The following is an 18,950-nucleotide window of genomic DNA, read 5'->3' on the forward strand; positions in this document are numbered from 1 at the left end:
AGGAAATGCTACTTCTCCTATGCCCAGAGTTGTCATCCTAGAAATTATAACTGCACCGAATATAATTCAGCAAACAGTAATTGACGGCCAGTTGCATGCAGTTAAAACTACTCCACTAGCTATAGAAAAACATCCACTTCTCTTCTTTTTTATTTTTTGCTTTTAGGGCTACTCCTGCAACATATGGAAGTTCCCAGGCTAGGGGTGGAATCAGAGCTATAGCTGCCCGCCTACCCCACAGCCACAGCAATGTAGGATCCGAGCAGCGTCTGCAACCTACACCACAGCTCAGGGCACTGTTGGATCTTTAACCCACTGAACGAGGCCAGGGATGGAACCCACATCCTCATGGATACTCGGATTCGTTTCTGCTGCGCCACGATGGGAACTCCCATTTCTCTTCTAAAGTACATGATGGGGGAAGAAATTGGGTCGATGCAGAAAAACTTTTAAAATTCTAGACCTTGGGAATATTCCTCAGGATGGCAGAAAGTATAATAGAATGATTTTGTGAACAAGTCAATTTGAGAAATAGGGGTTAAATGAAGTTGGGTAGGGACTTTGTCACCCCACTGGAGCTACTAGAAGGGGACAGTGTATGAAGTATTTCCCAAATTTACTGGACCAAGGATTTAAATTTCGTGTTATTATTATTGTTATTGTTATTATTACAGCCTTATTATTACTTCGGGGGGACTGGTGTTCTTTGGAGAACAGTTTGGAAAATGCTGCTCTAGACCATGAAAATATTCTCTCTCTCTCTTTTTTAAGAGCTCTTTTACATTAGTGTGTATGTTTTTATTATTCAGAGACAGAATATATATTCTTTAAATAGTGTGATAATGGATTCCTGTCCCAGTTTCTCCATTGGTTATATAAAGAGCATATGAATTTTACCTGGGTATTAGTGGGGTGTTGGAGGGTGGGGTGTCCAAAGATGATGGTGGCAGTGACCTCCCTGGTATGACCCCTCCCACAGTGTGCTCACTTAAAGACGGTGCTCAGTGTTCCTTCTAGAATGCAAAGCAAGAGGTAGGCATTTGCTGTTCTGGTTTATAGGTGACAGATAACTTGCCCAATATACCACTTAGGGAGTGCTCATAACCTGCTAGCCACTTCTTTTTTTTTTGTCTTTTTAGGGCCGTGCCTGCAGTCTCTGGAGATTCCCAGCTAGGGTTTGAATTGGAGCTGTAGCTGCTGGCCTACACCACAGCCACAGCAATGCCCCATCTGAGCCATGTCTGTGACCCACACCACAGCTCAGGGCAATGCCGGATCCTTAACCCACTGAGTGAGGCCAGGAATTGAACCTGCGTCCTCATGGATACTAGGCAGATTCATTTCTGCTGAGCCACAATGGAAACTCCCACTGGCCAACTAGCCTTCTTTTTTAAGGTGATGAGTTTTAAAAAACAAAAAACACTTATTTGAGATAATTATGGATTCATATGTAGTTGTAAGAAAGAAAAGAGAACTTGAATACCTTTCCTCCATTTCCTCCACTGATAACATGTTGCAAAACAATGTTACAGGTTCACCATGAAGCCATGAACATTGATAAATTACCAACCTTATTTAGACTTCATAAGTTTTGTGTGCGTTCATTTGTGTGTGTGTTTCGTTCTCGGCAGTTCTGTCACATGTGACAATTCACGTGACCACCACAGTCAGGAGAGCAGACAGCTCCTTTATAAGGATCCCTCGTGGTACGCTTTTCCAATCCTAGCCAACTCTCTCTGTCCCCTGCCTCAACCCCTGCCAACCACTCAGCTGTTCTCTATAATTTCGTCCTTTCAAGCCTGCTCTATAAATGGAATCACACACTAGGAACATTTGGAGGTTGGCCTTTTTTGCATACTGGCCCCCATTTAATCCACTGTTTCTCATCTTTGCAATGATCTAGCCCTGGAGGGATTATGAATCCTCTTCCATAGATGAGGAAGTGAAGCCTCAGAAAGGCAAAGTGGCACAGCCAAGGCCACAGGGTGAGTGGACCACGAGGGGGCCCAGGTGTGACTGACTCGAAGTCCTGGCCCCTCTCACTCTGGCCTTGACCTTCCTCGGGGCACTGGGGACTCATAGTCTGTTCTTCACAGATACAGTTCTCCTCCCCTGTATTCAGAATTAGTGTTCTTATGCTTCTTTTTTGGTTTTGTTTTGTTTTTTCAATTATATCCCTAAAGAAAGAAGATTTGATCGCATTATTATTTTGCAAGTGCAGAGATGGGTATTTTCTTTCCTTTCAGCTCTCTTTTGAGCTGTATTACCAGTTTTGGAGATTTCTTGCTGACCTCTCACCACCTTGACACCCAAGCACAAATGACGGGGATGGCTGTGGTGTTGGGGGTGAAGGTAGGGGTTCGTGTGTGCCATTCCTTGAATCCATATATAGGCATCTTTGACCTTGAGCCTATCTGCCTGCAGTTCTTGGCTTGTTGGCTTTGGTTGCTCTGGTGCTAAACTTACTCCCAGAGCCCTTGGGACTCAGCTCACTGCAAACAAGAAGTTGTCAGAGCACGTCAGGATGGTGGGAAAGCACAACACATACGTTTCTATGAATCACAGGCATGGCAGATGCTCTATATTTAAGAGAAAACTCCCAAACTGGAAGCAATGAGGCCTTTTGAAATCTCCACGTGGGATGCCACTTTTAACAAGATTATGCAACAGCCACATGCAGATTTTTGTTGAGCCCCGAGCCCATCAGATAGGCTCCTCTTTCAGAGTCATTGAACTAGCTGGTTCCCTCTGCCTAGAAAGCTCTTTCCCAAGATTCCACCTGGCTTGGCCCCTTCCCTCAACCTTCAGATCTCTGAATGATGTTACCTTCCCCCACCCCCATAGTCTTCCTTGGTAGTTAAAAAATTATAACATGCCGCCTCCACCCTGCTCTCCATCCTTGCTTTATTTTTCTGCATCACATCTGACATGCCTTATGCCTTATTTATGTCACTGTATTGTTTTCCTTCCGGTGGAACGTGAGCCTCTTGAAGGCAGGCATTTTTGCCTATTTCATTCGTTGTTGTATCCCCAGCATCTTAGAATAGTGCCTGGCACATATTAGATAAGAGATATTATTCACATAAATAACTGTGTTTGAATTAAGTTGCAGGATACAGTAGAATAATCATTGTCTGCCCAGGTCAGCTTCCGGTAAGAGGCTCATTTAAGAATGTTGAGTCAATTTAGTAGAGTATATACTTTTCTTGCCTACGTAGACCATGTGTCAAGCAGTGACTTTGCTGTATGAAAATGATCGACTTTGGGGGAGCTCTCGCAGATGTAAAGGAAATTAACCGGCAGATCTAGGTAATTGAACCTTGTAAACGATCCTAGAAGTGTTTATCCTTCTGCCAAATTGAAGCATGAGTTCACTGTTTGCATAACCACCTGTGTAATTCCTCACATTAGCATTCCAGCATGTATTTGGTGAGCTACACTCTTCAATTTTGCAATGAAAGTATTTTCACATGTTGGCTGCTACTGTGCAAATTGGTTTCCCCTCGTAGCGCTGGACGCTTTTTTGTGCCCCTGTTTTCATTGAGGGGGGTGCGGTGGTCTGGTGCCCCAGAGCACGTGCCTTCTGGGTGGAAAGAGAATCTATGGTGGAAATAAGCTTTTGGCTGAGTTTTTCTTTGGGGGGCTGTTTTGTTAGTGGTAGGAATGGGAGAAGAAAGAAACGTTGCTCTGGGGATACTCTAGGTAATGTATGCTCTGCTTGAAAAAAGACAGTGTTGTCTGTACAGCAACATAGAAGAGCAGGATGAGATTGAGGCTTCTGTGTCAGATGAAGGGCTGGTCTCCCTGGGACTGCTGCAGTGGTTTGGAGGGTGGCAGTGGCCGAGGAGCAGGAAGGGGCTGTGCTGTGGTTGGAAAAGGCCTTGGGGCGGGGGTGGTGGCTAGCACTCCCTCTCCCACCAGTGCCTGTAGGATTGACAGCTCTTCGTGGTATGGCTGTGGCTGCTTCCTGCTACTTGGTCCTATCTAAGATTGCCGAGAGAAAACAGAAGCACTAATTCAAAAAGATGTATGTAACCCAGTGTTCATAGCAGCATTGTTTACAGTTGCCAAAGTATGGAAGCAACCCAAGTGTCCATCAACAGATGAATGGATAAATGGTATATACACACAATGGAATATCAGTCATAAAAGCACTGAAAATTTTGCCATTTGTTACAGCATGGTTGGACCTGGAGGGTCTAATGCTTAGTGAAATAAATCAGATAAAGACAGACAAATACCATGTGTTTTTACTTACATGTGACGACTAAGCAAAATAATTATAACAAAACAGAAATAGACTCAGCTATAAACTAATGGTTACCAGAGGGGAGAGGGTGGGGGCAGGGGGCAGGGGCCAGAGAAGGGGAAGGATATTAAAAGGTACCAACTGCTAGGTATAAAACAAGTAAGTTAGAAGGATGAAATGTACAACACAGGAAATATAGTCAGTATCCTGTATGGAGTATGATCTATGAAATATTGAATTGCTGTGTGGTGCACCTGAAAGTAATGTAATATTGTAAGTCAACTACATTTCTTTTTTTTTTTTTTTTTTTTTTTTGTCTTTTTTTGTTGTTGTTGTTGCTATTTCTTGGGCCGCTCCCTCGGCATATGGAGGTTCCCAGGCTAGGGGTCGAATGGGAGCTGTAGCCACCGGCCTACGCCAGAGCCACAGCAACGCAGGATCCGAGCCGCATCTGCAACCTACACCACAGCTCATGGCAATGCCGGATCGTTAACCCACTGAGCAAGGGCAGGGACCGAACCCCCAACCTCATGGTTCCTAGTCGGATTCGTTAACCACTGCGCCACGACGGGAACTCCAGTCAACTACATTTCAATTAAAAAAAAAAAAAAATGCCAGCAGGAGAGAGCTTGGGCAGGCAAGAGTTAAGCCAGCAAGAAAGTATTTCATTTTTGGAGACAGGCCCCCACGTGTGAACACTTGGCTCTAAACAACTCACACTTGGCTTCCTTGTCCACAGACACCCCCAAACCACCTTGCACGTCCTGGATTCAGACTTTTTAATGCCAGCCGAACATTAAAGAAAATTCAGAGTACAGCTGTAAGGGCAGTTTGGGGAGTTCAGTCATTCAGGATGCGGAAAGCAGACAACCCTGATGCGCATTCAAGCTGACCAGACACCTTCTCTTTGTCAGTAAAGTTATTGCTAAATTTAAGTAACTCATCGAGGTCAGACAGTGCTTAATTAATTCCTGAGCCCAGTCAGCTGGCCATCCTTTCCCCAAGGGAAATAAGCTCAGCTGAGTTACTTAAAATCACACTTTTTCCACTTCTTGAAATAATTTCCATTCCCCCGCCCTAGAAAAAGTAGGCGGCTGCAGAGGGAATCTTGAGACAGAATCATCAAGCCATTCGTGTTAAATGAGCTCCCGTACATCACTCTTCGAGCACATTGAGTAGACAGCTAACATCCCCTAATAGGCACCAGCTGCATACAGATCAGTGCTTTGAAATGAAACCAAAGGTGGGCAGTTTGAGGAGGTGAAACAGACATGAGTTGAGAATCTCACAGAACGCCAGGTGCAAAAACCAAGAGCACAAGAACTGTCTGATCATCCTCGAGTCTTCCTAGTGAAATATTTAAATTCTGCAATCTTTACCCGTAAGTCCCTGGCCCCTACCCTTCAGAAATGGTCGAGACATCTAGATGTGGAATTAATGAGACTTCCACGTGTCTGAAAACTTACTTCACAGGTGTACATCAAGAAACTTAGGTTTCTTGATCCAGATCTTGAATTGGTCAAAATATGTTGTATAGGCCAGTATGTCATACAGAATGGTTACAGTTATTGGTCTACAGTAAGGAATTGTAATGAAGCGTTCTTTGAGGAGGGTTTTGTGTTTTTTTTTTTTTTTTTTTTTTTTTGCCATTTTAGCAAGGAAAATTTCAAATGATCCTATTAGCCAGTTATTTTGGCTGAATTTTAAAAACCCTTATGTGATTGGAACACACATTCTATTTTTTCTATAATGGAGGAGTTCCAGTAGCCAGTAGCCTGAATTTTTAGGAGTCACTTCTTGGGCTCTAGCTGCTGAGCCTAGTGTCCACACAGGGCCTTTGTCAAAGGATTTTAATATTGGGTGGATCTATTTTGTACCTGGTTCTAGGGAACATTTCTTGCAAACCCCAGATGGGGGAGCTCATTATAACCCGATTTCACCCGTAAGCATAGCCCTGGGCATAGAAGCTATTAGAGCGAGGCCGATTGTCTTGGGTTTTAGTTTTATTCCCAGCCCATGGGTCATTTTTTTGTAGTCTACGTAACAGTAGAATGCAATGCTGTATTTAGTTTTTTTTTTTTTTTTTTCTTTTTCAAATTACTTAAGACATTACCACAGCTGCTCCTCAGTTACTCGGATGCTTGAGACTCCTGTTTGCATGCAGTTTGATTAACACCGCAGCTGGTGGGTGTAACGCCTGGGCACCACCCCCCCGTCCCCCCCATTCCATCTGCCACCTCTCACCACTTCCTCTGCTTCAAGGTGGCAAATTCCCAAATAAGCTGCCGACTTTCCACCTTTCCAGGGGCCGGGCCTTAGGTTCATAGTAGCTTCTTTCACTGGGAGAACTTGCCCCAGCTGGAACCCCACCCTGGGGATCTGCTGCCTCTGAAGTGCTTGCTTTGTATGGTCGGGGTAGGTGTTAATTCTTCCCCTTGACCTGGAAACTTTGGTAAGGAAACCACAAGATGCTTTCAGATGAGGCAGCTGCGCGCCCCCTCCCATTCACTCCCTTGTTTTTCGAGCTCAGAATCTTACTGGAAGGTAGGAATGTTGCAGCCAACATAGCTTCCCCAGCGATGAAGGGTGCTGCTTACCTTGGATCCCCTTCTTCCCAACGGCGTTGCTAGTCTTGGCCTTTTTCTATGTCGGTAGTGTCCACAAGGAGCTGTTTTTCCTTGCCACCTCTTTTCAAAGCTTATCAGACTCTCTCTCCAGTGCTCCCCCGGCAAGCTGTTACAGTAAGCAGAAAAACAAGCGTCAAATGCCGAGCTTCTCCCTTCTTGCCAACCTCATTAGTAAACAGTGATAAAGTATGTATACATATAATTACATGATGCATATGATTAAACATTTGCAACCCGCTCAACAGGGCACCTGCCTAATGCTTTTCTTAGTATGGAATTTTCATTTCAGAACGGGGAGCCGGGTATTCTCCATTTTCCTTTTTAATCCCGCATCTCCCTGGGGGTAGGAGGGAGAAGGTGAAGAAGCATCTTCCTTTTGACCACAGATCTAGGGTTCCGTAAGTGTGGTTTTATTACACAGGAGAGTGGACTGGAGCAAACTGCCTCTCCCTTACTTACGTTTATTTTTAAAAATATGTAGTCCATTGATGAACTCAGCTGTCAAATAGAAAGACCTGGCTATTCAAAAGAAACCTGGGAAATAATTGTCATCCGTGTGATCTGCTTGCTCATAGGAGGGAGAGATGGGGATAGCTGGTATTTTGCACCTTCCGCATGGAGTCGCATCATCTCTGGATTCGTGTGATGCTGGTGTTCCGTGAGATGTGCCTGCCTCAGTTCTCCCCATCTGTGGGCTGAGGTAGGAAGTGGAAAGACTAAAGGGCCAGCTTAGGATTGGACCAGAGTTTTAGTTCACGAAGCAAGTTTCATGGAGTACCTTCTGGGTGAGAGTTAGGGTATAACTTAAAGATATTGGCCTTGGAATCAGACCCCAGTCAGAGTCCTGGCTCAGCCACTGTGTAGCTTTGTGGCCTCTGGCAAATTTACCATCTTTATCTCAGCTTCCTCATCTCTAAAACTGGAAAATGGTGATAAAGCCTCCCCATGGGATTATTTTGAGAATTAAATAAGATGATGCATATAAAGCATTTAGCACAGGGCCTGACTCACTGAGAACTATTTGTTGTTAGTGTCATTAATTTATATATGGAAAAATATCTAATGTGTGTTCTGCCTTCTAGAAGCTTAGACCCCTGTAGGGACATGAGACACATTTGTAGTTTGAGGGGAGAGAGGGACTCGTGACTTGCTGTGGTGTAGACGGAGGACTTCACGGGGGAGGTTTGGAGCTGCCACATGGCACAGCTCCAGGAGCATCATTCACAGCATCGTCTTTGTCAGAGGGACCCTCTGAGTGGTGCAGGTGCACTGGTTGGGATTTTGAATGGGGCCATGAAGGATGAGTGGAACTTGGATGGATAGAAGAGGGATGAAGGTGGTTTTGGTAGGAATAAACAAAGTTCTTTCAGAGGAAGTTGAGGACCCCCCCCCCCCAACACACACACAGAACTGGCAGGAGAGCTGTTGGAACTGAGGGAGAGGAGGCAGGCTGTGAGGCTGCCTGGGCTTTGCCAGTTATGGTAGCTGGGTGGAGTGACCTTCTGCTTTCATGGGTACAAGTTAGGGTGAAATGCCTTGGTTCGTATTGTCTTCGTTCAGGGTCCTTTGTGTAGGGCTGGGATTACATATTCCCAAAGAGACCCTTTTTTTTTTGTGATAGCTGTGTAATCCGGATAAGCCAAAATACCCAATCAAAACATTCCCTTGTTCTCACTGCCGTTTTTTTTCTTTAGCATTACTCAGACACCACATTTGCTCAGTGAAGAGAGAGAGAGATGCTGTATGATCTTGTACCCTGGTTCAGGTTTTTTGGCTTTATGTTTCTTTTTAACTTCTCTGCAGTTTTTTCTTTCCTCTTTTTACCTCTGTGGTACTTATTTTGCTCTTTTTTTTAAAGTTTTTTTGTTAAGGTTTTTTTTCTTTCCCCTCCCCTCCCCTCTTCTCTTTTTTTTTTCATGGCTGCACCTGTTGCGTATGGCAATTCCCAGGCCAGAGATCAAATCTGAGCTCCAGCTGTGACCCACACCATAGCTGCGGCAGTGCTGGATCCTTTAAACTACTGCACTGGGCCAGGGGTTGAAGTGGGGATTGAACCTGCATCTCTGTAGCAACCCAAGCCACTGCAGTCAAGATGCCTAACCCACTGCACCACAGAGGGAGCTCCTGTTCTCCTTAAGGGCTTTTGAAGTCTCTAGATATATCATGGCTTAAATTAGGTAGCAAGAAAAACATTTTTCTTTTCTTTCTATGGCATGTGGAAGATCCTGGGCCAGGGATCAAACCTGCAGCACCACAGCTGCAACCAAAGCCACTGAAGTGACAGTGCTGAACCTTAACCCGCTGAGCCACCAGGGAATTCCAAGAAAACATTTTTCTTACCATTAGCCTTCAATTTTTTTTTTTTTTTTGGAGGCATGACTTTGGTAGATTTCTATTTTTAGGATATAATAAAACTATAATGATCAGAAGTAAATGGTATATTCATTCAGTTAACTTGTGAATAACTTTAGCTCAGTAAATCTTCCAAGTTATTTTAAAGAACACATTTTATTGGATGTTAGGTATTACCTGATGCTCTACGGCAGGCTCAGCAGACTTTACCTGTAGGGGGCCAGATAGCAAATATTTCAGCCTTGCAGGTCAATTCTCTGTGGTAAATGCTCAACTCTGTTTCTGAAGTGTGAAAGCAGCTATGGACAATGGATAAATAGATGGATATGGCTGTTTTGCAATAAAGCTTTATTTACAGAAATAGATCGTGGGCCGGCTTTGGCTCTCTGAAGCCAACTTCTAACCCTGCCCTAAAGGAAAGAGATTTTGTTGGACTGGGCACGTAAGCAGAAAATGAAAATAAGGTAAATGACAACATTTCTCGATAATTAACTCCACCAAACACTTAATTTTTTTATCCTATTATTTAAAGTAACCTTCGTGTTTAATAATGTATTTGTAAATACATTATTTACAAACATCTTTATTATATGCACACATCTTTATCTATCTATCCATCCATCTGTCTTTATAAATCAAGGATCTAAGGCTTAAAACAAGCAACTGTTTATTGTTTTCTTTGTATCAGGCCCTGTGTAGGTCATTGGAAATTTACAAGTAATTTAGGCACAAGCCTTTCCTTTGGGGAGCCACAGTCTAGACAGTGCATCATTGTTGCCAAATGTGGGCCCATGCCTTGGAACACACTGAATATGTGTCTCAGTGTGCCAAGGAACCTGCATTGCAAAAGAGACTTTGGGGGGACACTCTTTTCTGTTCCTACTGTGTATCCATTTGGTACTTCTGCATTTTTGTTTCTTTGTGTGTGTGTGTGTGTATTGTTAGAGAAAGCCTGCTCAAAGAATTTACAAGCGGTGAAAATGTTTATTTTAGTACCTTAGCTGCCAAGCTCTCAGTCTTGATGATTCAAGAGGTTATGTGTTTTCCTGTCCTCTGTAGTTTAAACTTAGTCACCTTAAATTCATCTTTCGAATTTCTGTCAGCTCTCCCTATCAAATTATGGACCAGCCCTGCCAGATTGCAGAGGGTAATTTTTTAGTAGTATCAAAATACGCAGGTAGAGAGAATTTTCCTATGTCTAATCGCCTCTCCAGAGTGTTCTCTGGGCCTGAGCCATTCTGACCCTTGCGCACTGGCTGGAGTTGTCAGACAGTTCATGAAGGAGAAGATGCTCAAGTCCAAGTGGGTATGGACTGTGTCCTCTGACCCCAGCAGCCGGTGTGCTGCGTGCTTCGGGTTGGCACCCTTGGATGGTATCCGTGGTTCTGATAGCTCGGGACCTTGGGAGCCAGGCAGAAATTACATGTGATGGAGTAGCGAGTAGAGAGGACTTGTCTCTAAGTAGGAGACGGACATGAAGAGGTGTGGCTTCCGAGGAATTCATTGATTTCATCAACAAAATGCAAGAGAAGTGGAGAGAGAGGGTGAAGAAGACAGGGCTTCAAGATGAGAACAATCTGGGCTCAGGTGACTTTGGAAAAGGCTTTGGAAGAAAGAGGGCTTTCATCTCTTTCTGCTTTACAGAATTATAAAACTATATTTCAAAGAACTGTTTCAGGAGAGTCTATTGAGATGAGAGAGGAAGAGCTTGGGGTTGAGGGAAGAAAATAAGAAAAAAAAGAAGCACAAAGATAGATGTTTACAAGTACCGTTGGCAGAGCATGTCAGTGGTGAAGACAGAAAATGGAGTGAATGTAAAAACATATAAATGACAGCCATTTGTATCAATTCCTCTATTAAAAAATATAGAAGAAAGGCCTTTTTTGTTTGGATGAAATAGTGGCTTGCTTTTGAAGTCAAGGGAAATTTTATTGACCCTTTGGGGTCATGAAGGGTCAGCTGGTGGGAATAAGATGGACTCAGATTGTGGTATTTGAGGGTATCAAGGAGGCTCTGTATGAGGTGTTAAACATACACGGATGTGAAAGAAAAGCATCGTGCCCATCCCGAGGTTTTAAGAAATGGAAAACAAAACCACTGCATTCGAAAGGCACTAATCATTTCCATAAATATATACCAATCCATACAGAAGAGTATGATCTGCTTCTGATGACACTGAGTCATTCTGTTCCAGGTGAGATTAAATCTAGGTTTAAATCTATTTGTTGTTGGTATTTTGATGTTTTCTCTCCAACAGGGTCATAGCTTTCTTACTTTTTTGTATCTTGATTACCTTGGAATGAAGGTCCTGAGATAGAAAACTATGGCTTATATATTTAAAAACTCATTCTAGAAAATTTCTTGGGAACAAATTATTACGGGGAGTTTTGTTTTTGTTTTTGTTTTGTTTTGTTTTTTGTCTTTTTAGGGCTGCACCCAAGGCATATGGAGATTCCCAGGCTAGGGGTCCAATTGGAGCTGTAGCCACTGGCCTACACCAGAGCCACAGCAACGCAGGATCCAAGCTGTGTCTGCAACCTACACCACAGCTCATGGCAGCGCCAGATCCTTAACCCCTCTGAGCGAGGCCAGAGATTGAACCCAAGTCCTGAAGGATGCTAGTTAGGTTTGTTAACTGCTGAGCCATGACAGGCACTCCTTATTATGGGGAGTTGTAAATATCTGCAAAAATCAAATATTGTATGGAACCTCTCATCTAATTTTCTGTATTTAAGAAATTCAGAATGTTTATTTTCACCAACTGAAGGCTTATTGTCCCAGTGCTCTATCTGGGGACAAAGCCTGAAGGGCAGGAGCATGACATGATGGGATCTTCCCTAGTACAGCTCAGATGTAACAAAAAATAAGCACTCTTGTCTTTTGTCTGTTTTGCCCATGTTGGTGCTCAGATCCCCCTGTGGCCAGCAGCACTTGGCACCTGTGCCAGAGGTGATGCCTCAATTAAGACACTGGCTAAAAAGTTCTGGGCAGTACTCTGATTTTAGCTAAAGCTAAACGGTCTAAATTCTATAGTGCCAGCCCAGGGCACACAGGTACTTGGGCTTTCTCTGGCTTCCTCTGTTTCGGGACGTGGGTTTGCTCTGGTCTGCCTGCTGGGTGCTCACTGAGGCTGCACAGGGCCAGCCCGGCCCCTTCTGTGCCAAGTAGAAGCTGTGGGCCCATGTGGCACCACAGGGACATTGCACTGGTGGAAAGTCACTTCTCTCTAGATTTGCATTCAGAGTGTTAGCTCTGGAGCAGAGGAGCCGTGAATGTGCAGCTGCCGCTTCATCTCCCGTGTCTTAGGCGTGCCCAAACCTCATTCCCTGGAAACTTCAAGTGAAAGTTCCTGCAGGTACCACCTTCCAGATCAGTATCCATTCTATAATCACTGCTAATTCTGGGGAGTATTTTGTTATGTCATCCACTTATGGTTATTGTCTTTTTCTTTTGGCAAGTCTGAAATTGTCATCCTCAGAAGCCTGGCTGCCTGTGATGTTTATGGCTGGAGGTGATCCTGTTTGATTTTGTCCATCCATTTGTCCATCCAAGCATCCCGTAAACATTTACTGATACCTGCTGTGTCTTGAATACTTTGCTAGCGGCTGGGGACACAGTAATTACCAGGATAATCATCCCTCGAAGAGTTCACAGGCTAGGAAGGCAAGGCAGTCAGACAGCAAAATAGTAACAGTGAGTTCCGTGCAGTGATAAAGCTACACAGCCTTTCAGAAGAACACAGTCAGCCCCAGGCATCTGGTGGAAAGAAGGAAAAAGAGAATACCACGGGGGATTTCACTGTCGTTAGGGCCAAGAGTGGTGAGATAATGGGCCGGAGCATGACATGATGGGATCTTCCCTAGTACAGCTCAGATGTAACAAAAAATAAGCCAGAGACGTAGCCCCATTGCTTTGTGACAGAGCTGGGTCTGTGGTGAGGTCGCTGGTGAAGTGTGGGGAAATCTGTGAAGGGGATTCAAGCAGTGGAGCAGCATAGATACGTATTTGTGTTCTGGAAAAGTCCCTCTGGTGTTTATGTACAGTGTGGTGGTTCAGGGGCCACGGGCTGGGAGACTCAGGGAATGCCGAGGCGTCCGAACCACTCATTCATGTGTCTCATTAAGTTAACATTGATCAAGCACCGCTCTGTTCTAGGCACTTGGAGTATTCGTTCACATAGGAGAACAAATGAGAGAAATAGTAGTAGGATTTTTTGGAGGTGATTAATATGAAATAAATTGCAGCGTTTGCTGTTCGTGATCATACCAAACTTTTGAATGTATATTTGTTTTATGAAGGAATAAATGAATTTGGGATATTTTATCTTGCATTTGGGCCTCTTCTGTGGTGCAAATTAGTAAGTTTCAATAAGTCAGCTCCTGAGGTTTCAAAGACTGATTATTCCAGTCTGTAGATTATTCTAGGCCATAGACGCTCATTTCTTTCTGCTCATTAGCACCTCTCCCCAAGAGGAGGGAGGAAAGTGAAAATTTCAGTCTGACTTGCCACTTGTTAGCAGTTTTGGTAAGGAAGGTGATGGAATTAATAGCACATATAAAAATTGGATTTTGGCGTTGCCATTGTGGCTCAGCACAAAGGAAGCTGATTAGTATCCATGAGGATGCTGGTTTGATCCCTGGCCTTGCTGAGTGGGTTAAGGATCCCGTATTGCCGTGAGCTGTGGTGTAGGTCGCAGACTTGGCTTGGATCCTGCGTTGCTGTGGCTGTGGTGTAGGCCAGCGGCTACAGCTCTGATTTGATCCCTAGCCTGGGAACCTCCATATGCCTCGGGTGCGGCCCATAAATAAATAAATAAAATAAAATAAAATAAAAATTGGATTGCAAGTTGTCATGGGCTTGTTCTAGTATATAGTTCGTTCTTTCTCCCAAGCCTGGGTAACTCAATGCCTGGATGTATCTGGTTGGGCGCGTGTCTCCCACACCGAGGGGTGAGATTAACCTGGAGATTTGGTGTGAGCAGATAGCCCAGGAATGAATACACGTCATTATTTTGCCAATCACCTTAATCATTTGCAGTAGGAAATAAGTTACCCTGATCTGATATGAGGACATGGAATTTATCTTCTCATTCCTCTGATCTTTGTTTTTACTTGAACTTGGCTGATCTAGTACGGAATCGGAACTTAAATAAAAAAAGCTGTCTCTCTCTCTGAGGCCTTGGAGATGTAATAGTACCTGTCTCCTAGGCTCATGATGGGGATTATATGCATGAATATAAGCAGTGCCTAAGGTCCAGTGCATGGTAAATATTATATAAAAATTGGCCATTATTATTGATCTACTTTTCAATCAGAATCTGCATGAAATGAATAAGCAACAGGTGAGAATCAGGACAATACCAGATAATACAATATCTAGATAACACGGACAGTAGACCCTGTGGGATTAGGTAATATATCACCTTTGGAAAAAATATGCAACCTAGAATACTCTATCCAGCAAGAATATCATTTAAAATAGAAGGGGAAATAAAAATTTTTCCCAACAAACAAAACCTTAAAGAATACAGCAACACAAAACCCAGGTTAAAGGAAATATTGAAAGGGCTTCTCTAAACCAAAAAGAAAGGAAGGAAAGGGAAGAAAAAAGAAAAGAAAAAAAAAAAAAGAAGAAGAAGAGGAAGAACTAGGACTGAGGAAACTGCAATCAGAGAGCAGTCACTCAAATAAGCCAGCATACAGATTTAATCATGAACATGCTTCAAACAAAATAAAATTAAAAAGAAAAAAATAAAAAAGAGTCATCAAAACCATAAAATGTGGGTAAGGGATGTTAGGAAGTAAATAACCCTTTTTGTTTGTATGTATGTTTCTCTTCTTAATTTTAATATAGTAATGAAGTGTTTGAACCTACAGGACCATCAGGCTAAAACACACAATTATGGGAAGGGGTTAACATATTTAAAAAACAGGGCAACCACAAGCAAAACCAAATATTGCATTTGCAAAAAATGAAAAAAAAATACACTCAAGCAGATAACAACAGGAGACCATCCAACCAAAAAAAAAAAAAAAGGAAGAATGGAGAACCATAGAATCAACTGGAACACGAGGTTCAAATGGCAATAAATAATCATCTATCAATTATCACCTTAAATGTCAATGGACTGAATGCCCCAATCAAAAGACACAGAGTGGCTGAGTGGATAAAAAAGGCAAAAAACTTCAATATGCTGCCTACAAGAAACTCACCTTAGGACAAAGGATACATATAGATTGAAAGTGAAAGGGTGGGGAAAAATATTTCACACCAATAGACATGACAGAAAAGCAGGAGTCGCAACACTCATATCAGACAAAATAGACTTTAAAACAAAAGACATAAAGAAAGACAAAGAAGGACACTATTTAATGATTAAGGGATCCATCCAAGGAGAGGATGTTACTATCATCAACATATATGCCCCAAATATAGGAGCACCCAGATACATACAACAAATATTAACAGACATAAAGGGAGATATTGATGAGAATACAATCATAGTAGGAGACCTTAATACCCCCCTCACATCAATGGACAGATCCTCTAGGCAGAAAACCAATAAAGCAACAGAGATCCTAAAGGAAACAATAGAAAAGTTAGACTTCATTGGTATCTTCAGGACACTACATCCAAAAAAATCAGAATACACATTCTTCTCAAATGCTCATGGAACATTCTCAAGAATCGACCACATATTGGGACACAAAGCGAATCTCAATAAATTTAGGAGCATAGAAATTATCTCAAATATCTTCTCTGACCACAATGCCATGAAATTAGAAATCAACCATGGGAAAAGGAAAGAGAAAAAACCTACTCCATGGAGACTAAACAACATGCTACTAAAAAACCAATGGGTCAATGAGGAAATCAAAAAGGAAATTAAAAACTACCTTGAAACAAATGATAATGAAGACACAACCTCTCAAAATCTATGGGATGCTGTGAAAGCAGTGCTCAGAGGGAAATTTATAGCAATACAGGCCTTTCTCAAAAAAGAAGAAAGATCCCAAATTGACAACTTAACCCTCCACCTAAATGAATTAGAAAAAGAAGAGCAAAAAAGTCCTAAAGTCAGCAGAAGGAAGGAAATTATAAAGATCAAAGAAGAAATCAATAAAATAGAGACTCAAAAAACAATAGAGAAAATTAATAAAACCAAGAGCTGGTTCTTTGAAAAGGTGAACAAAATTGACAAACCCCTGGCCAGACTCACTAAAAAGAGGAGAGAAAGAACCCAAATAACCAAAGTTATAAATGAAAAAGGAGAAATCACAACGGATACAGCAGAAATACAAAAAACCATAAGAGAATACTATGAACAACTATACGGCAACAAGTTTGACAATCTGGAAGAAATGGACAATTTTCTAGAATCTTACAGCCTGCCAAAACTGAATCAAGTAGAAACAGACCAACTGAACAGACCAATCACTAGAAATGAAATTGAAGAGGTCATAAAATCACTCCCTACAAATAAAAATCCAGGACCAGATGGCTTCACAGGTGAATTTTATCAAACATATAAAGAGGAATTGGTGCCCATCCTCCTTAAACTCTTTCAAAAGGTTGAAGAAGAAGGAATACTCCCAAAGACATTCTATGAGGCCACCATCACCCTCATTCCAAAACCAGACAGAGATACCACCAAAAAAGAAAACTATCGGCCAATATCATTGATGAATATAGATGCAAAAATTCTCAACAAAATCTTAGCCAACCGAATCCAACAACATACCAAAAAAATTATACACCATGACCAGGTTGGGTTCATCCCAGGTTCACAAGGATGGTTCAACATACGCAAATCAATCAGCATCATACACCACATTAACAAAAAAAAAAGTCAAAAATCATATGATCATCTCAATAGACGCAGAAAAAGCATTTGACAAAGTCCAACATCCATTCATGATCAAGACCCTCGCCAAAGTGGGTATAGAGGGAACATTCCTGAATATAATCAAAGCCATTTATGATAAACCCACAGCAAATATATTACTCAATGGGGAAAAACTGAAAGCCTTCTCACTCAAATCTGGAACAAGACAGGGATGCCCACTCTCACCACTGCTCTTCAACATAGTTTTGGAAGTCCTAGCCACAGCAATTAGACAAACAAAAGAAATAAAAGGCATCCATATAGGAAGAGAAGAGATCAAACTGTCACTGTATGCAGATGACATGATACTATACATAGAAAACCCTAAGGACTCAACCCCAAAACTACTTGAACTGATTAATAAATTCAGCAAAGTAGCAGGCTATAAGATTAACATTCAGAAGTCGGTTGCATTTCTGTATACCAGCAATGAAACATTAGAAAAGGAATACAAAAATACGATACCTTTTAAAATTGTACCTTACAAAATCAAGTACCTCGGAATACACCTGACCAAGGAGGTAAAGGACCTATATGCCGAGAACTATAAAACTTTAATCAAAGAAATCAAAGAAGATGTAAAGAAATGGAAAGATATTCCATGTTCCTGGATTGGGAAAATCAATATTGTAAAAATGGCCATACTACCCAAAGCAATCTACAGATTCAATGCAATCCCTATCAAATTATCCATGACATTTTTCACAGAACTAGAACAAACAATCCAAACATTTATATGGAACCACAAAAGACCCAGAATCGCCAAAGCAATCCTGAGAAACAAAAACCAAGCAGGAGGCATCACTCTCCCAGACTTCAAGAAATACTACAAAGCCACAGTCATCAAAACAGTGTGGTACTGGTACCAAAACAGACAGACAGACCAATGGAACAGAATAGAGAATCCGGAAATAAACCCTGACACCTATGGTCAATTAATCTTTGACAAGGGAGGCAAGAACCTAAAATGGGACAAAGAAAGTCTATTCAGCAAGCATTGCTGGGAAACCTGGACAGCTGCATGCAAAGCAATGAAACTAGAACACACCCTCACACCATGCACAAAAATAAACTCCAAATGGCTGAAAGACTTAAATATACGACAGGACACCATCAAACTCCTAGAAGAAAACATAGGCAAAACACTCTCTGACATCAACATCATGGACATAATGCCATTTGCAGCAACATGGATGGAACTAGAGAATCTCATGCTGAGTGAAATGAGCCAGAAAGACAAAGACAAATACCATATGATATCACTTATAACTGGAATCTAATATCCAGCACAAATGAACATCTCCTCAGAAAAGAAAATCGTGGACTTGGAGAAGAGACTTGTGGTTGCCTGATGGGTGGGGGAGGGAGTGGGAGGGATCGGGAGCTTGGGCTTATCAGACACACCTTAGAATAGATTTACAAGGAGATCCTACTGAATAGCATTGAGAACTATGTCTAGATACTCATGTTGCAACAGAACAAAGGGTGGGGGAAAAAATGTAATTGTAATGTATACATGTAAGGATGACCTGACCCCCTTGCTGTACAGTGGGGGGAAAAAAAAATATATATATATATATATATATCACCTTTGCCCTCACTAGCTGGGCCAGACTAAATATTTTTAAATACTTAGGTTCAAGGAAAGTTAAAAGTGTTTATACTTGGAGATTTACATTTGAAAAATTCTTGGTATGAACCAAGGAATAGGGAACTGCAGCATTTGGGCTGTGACTTTTCTTCAGCAGTCCCTGAAATAATTCTGAAGAGCACGTGCAGAAACCTTAAAGTCTGACTAACCAGATTGCTCAGTTTATCAGGAACTATACTCACCATC

General features: G+C 42.1%; 1 protein-coding gene and 1 long non-coding RNA gene across 26 annotated transcripts in view; one reads left to right on the top strand and one right to left on the bottom strand.

Annotated features, from left to right (window-relative positions):
- Positions 1–18,950, bottom strand: part of LOC102166094 (uncharacterized) — a 154,249-nt gene that overhangs the window by 118,628 nt on the left and 16,671 nt on the right. The window contains 1 exon segment of the long non-coding RNA NR_201403.1: positions 6,847–6,982. This is a non-coding gene — a long non-coding RNA (uncharacterized LOC102166094).
- CARMIL1 (capping protein regulator and myosin 1 linker 1) overlaps positions 1–18,950 on the top strand; it is a 317,278-nt gene that overhangs the window by 79,377 nt on the left and 218,951 nt on the right. The window lies entirely within an intron of this gene.

Source organism: Sus scrofa, chromosome 7 (genome assembly GCF_054392235.1).
Source record: "Sus scrofa isolate SSC_HxYL_T2T_F1_AM1 chromosome 7, Sscrofa_HxYL_maternal_Yorkshire_Landrace_v2.0, whole genome shotgun sequence".
Taxonomy (NCBI): domain Eukaryota; kingdom Metazoa; phylum Chordata; class Mammalia; order Artiodactyla; family Suidae; genus Sus; species Sus scrofa.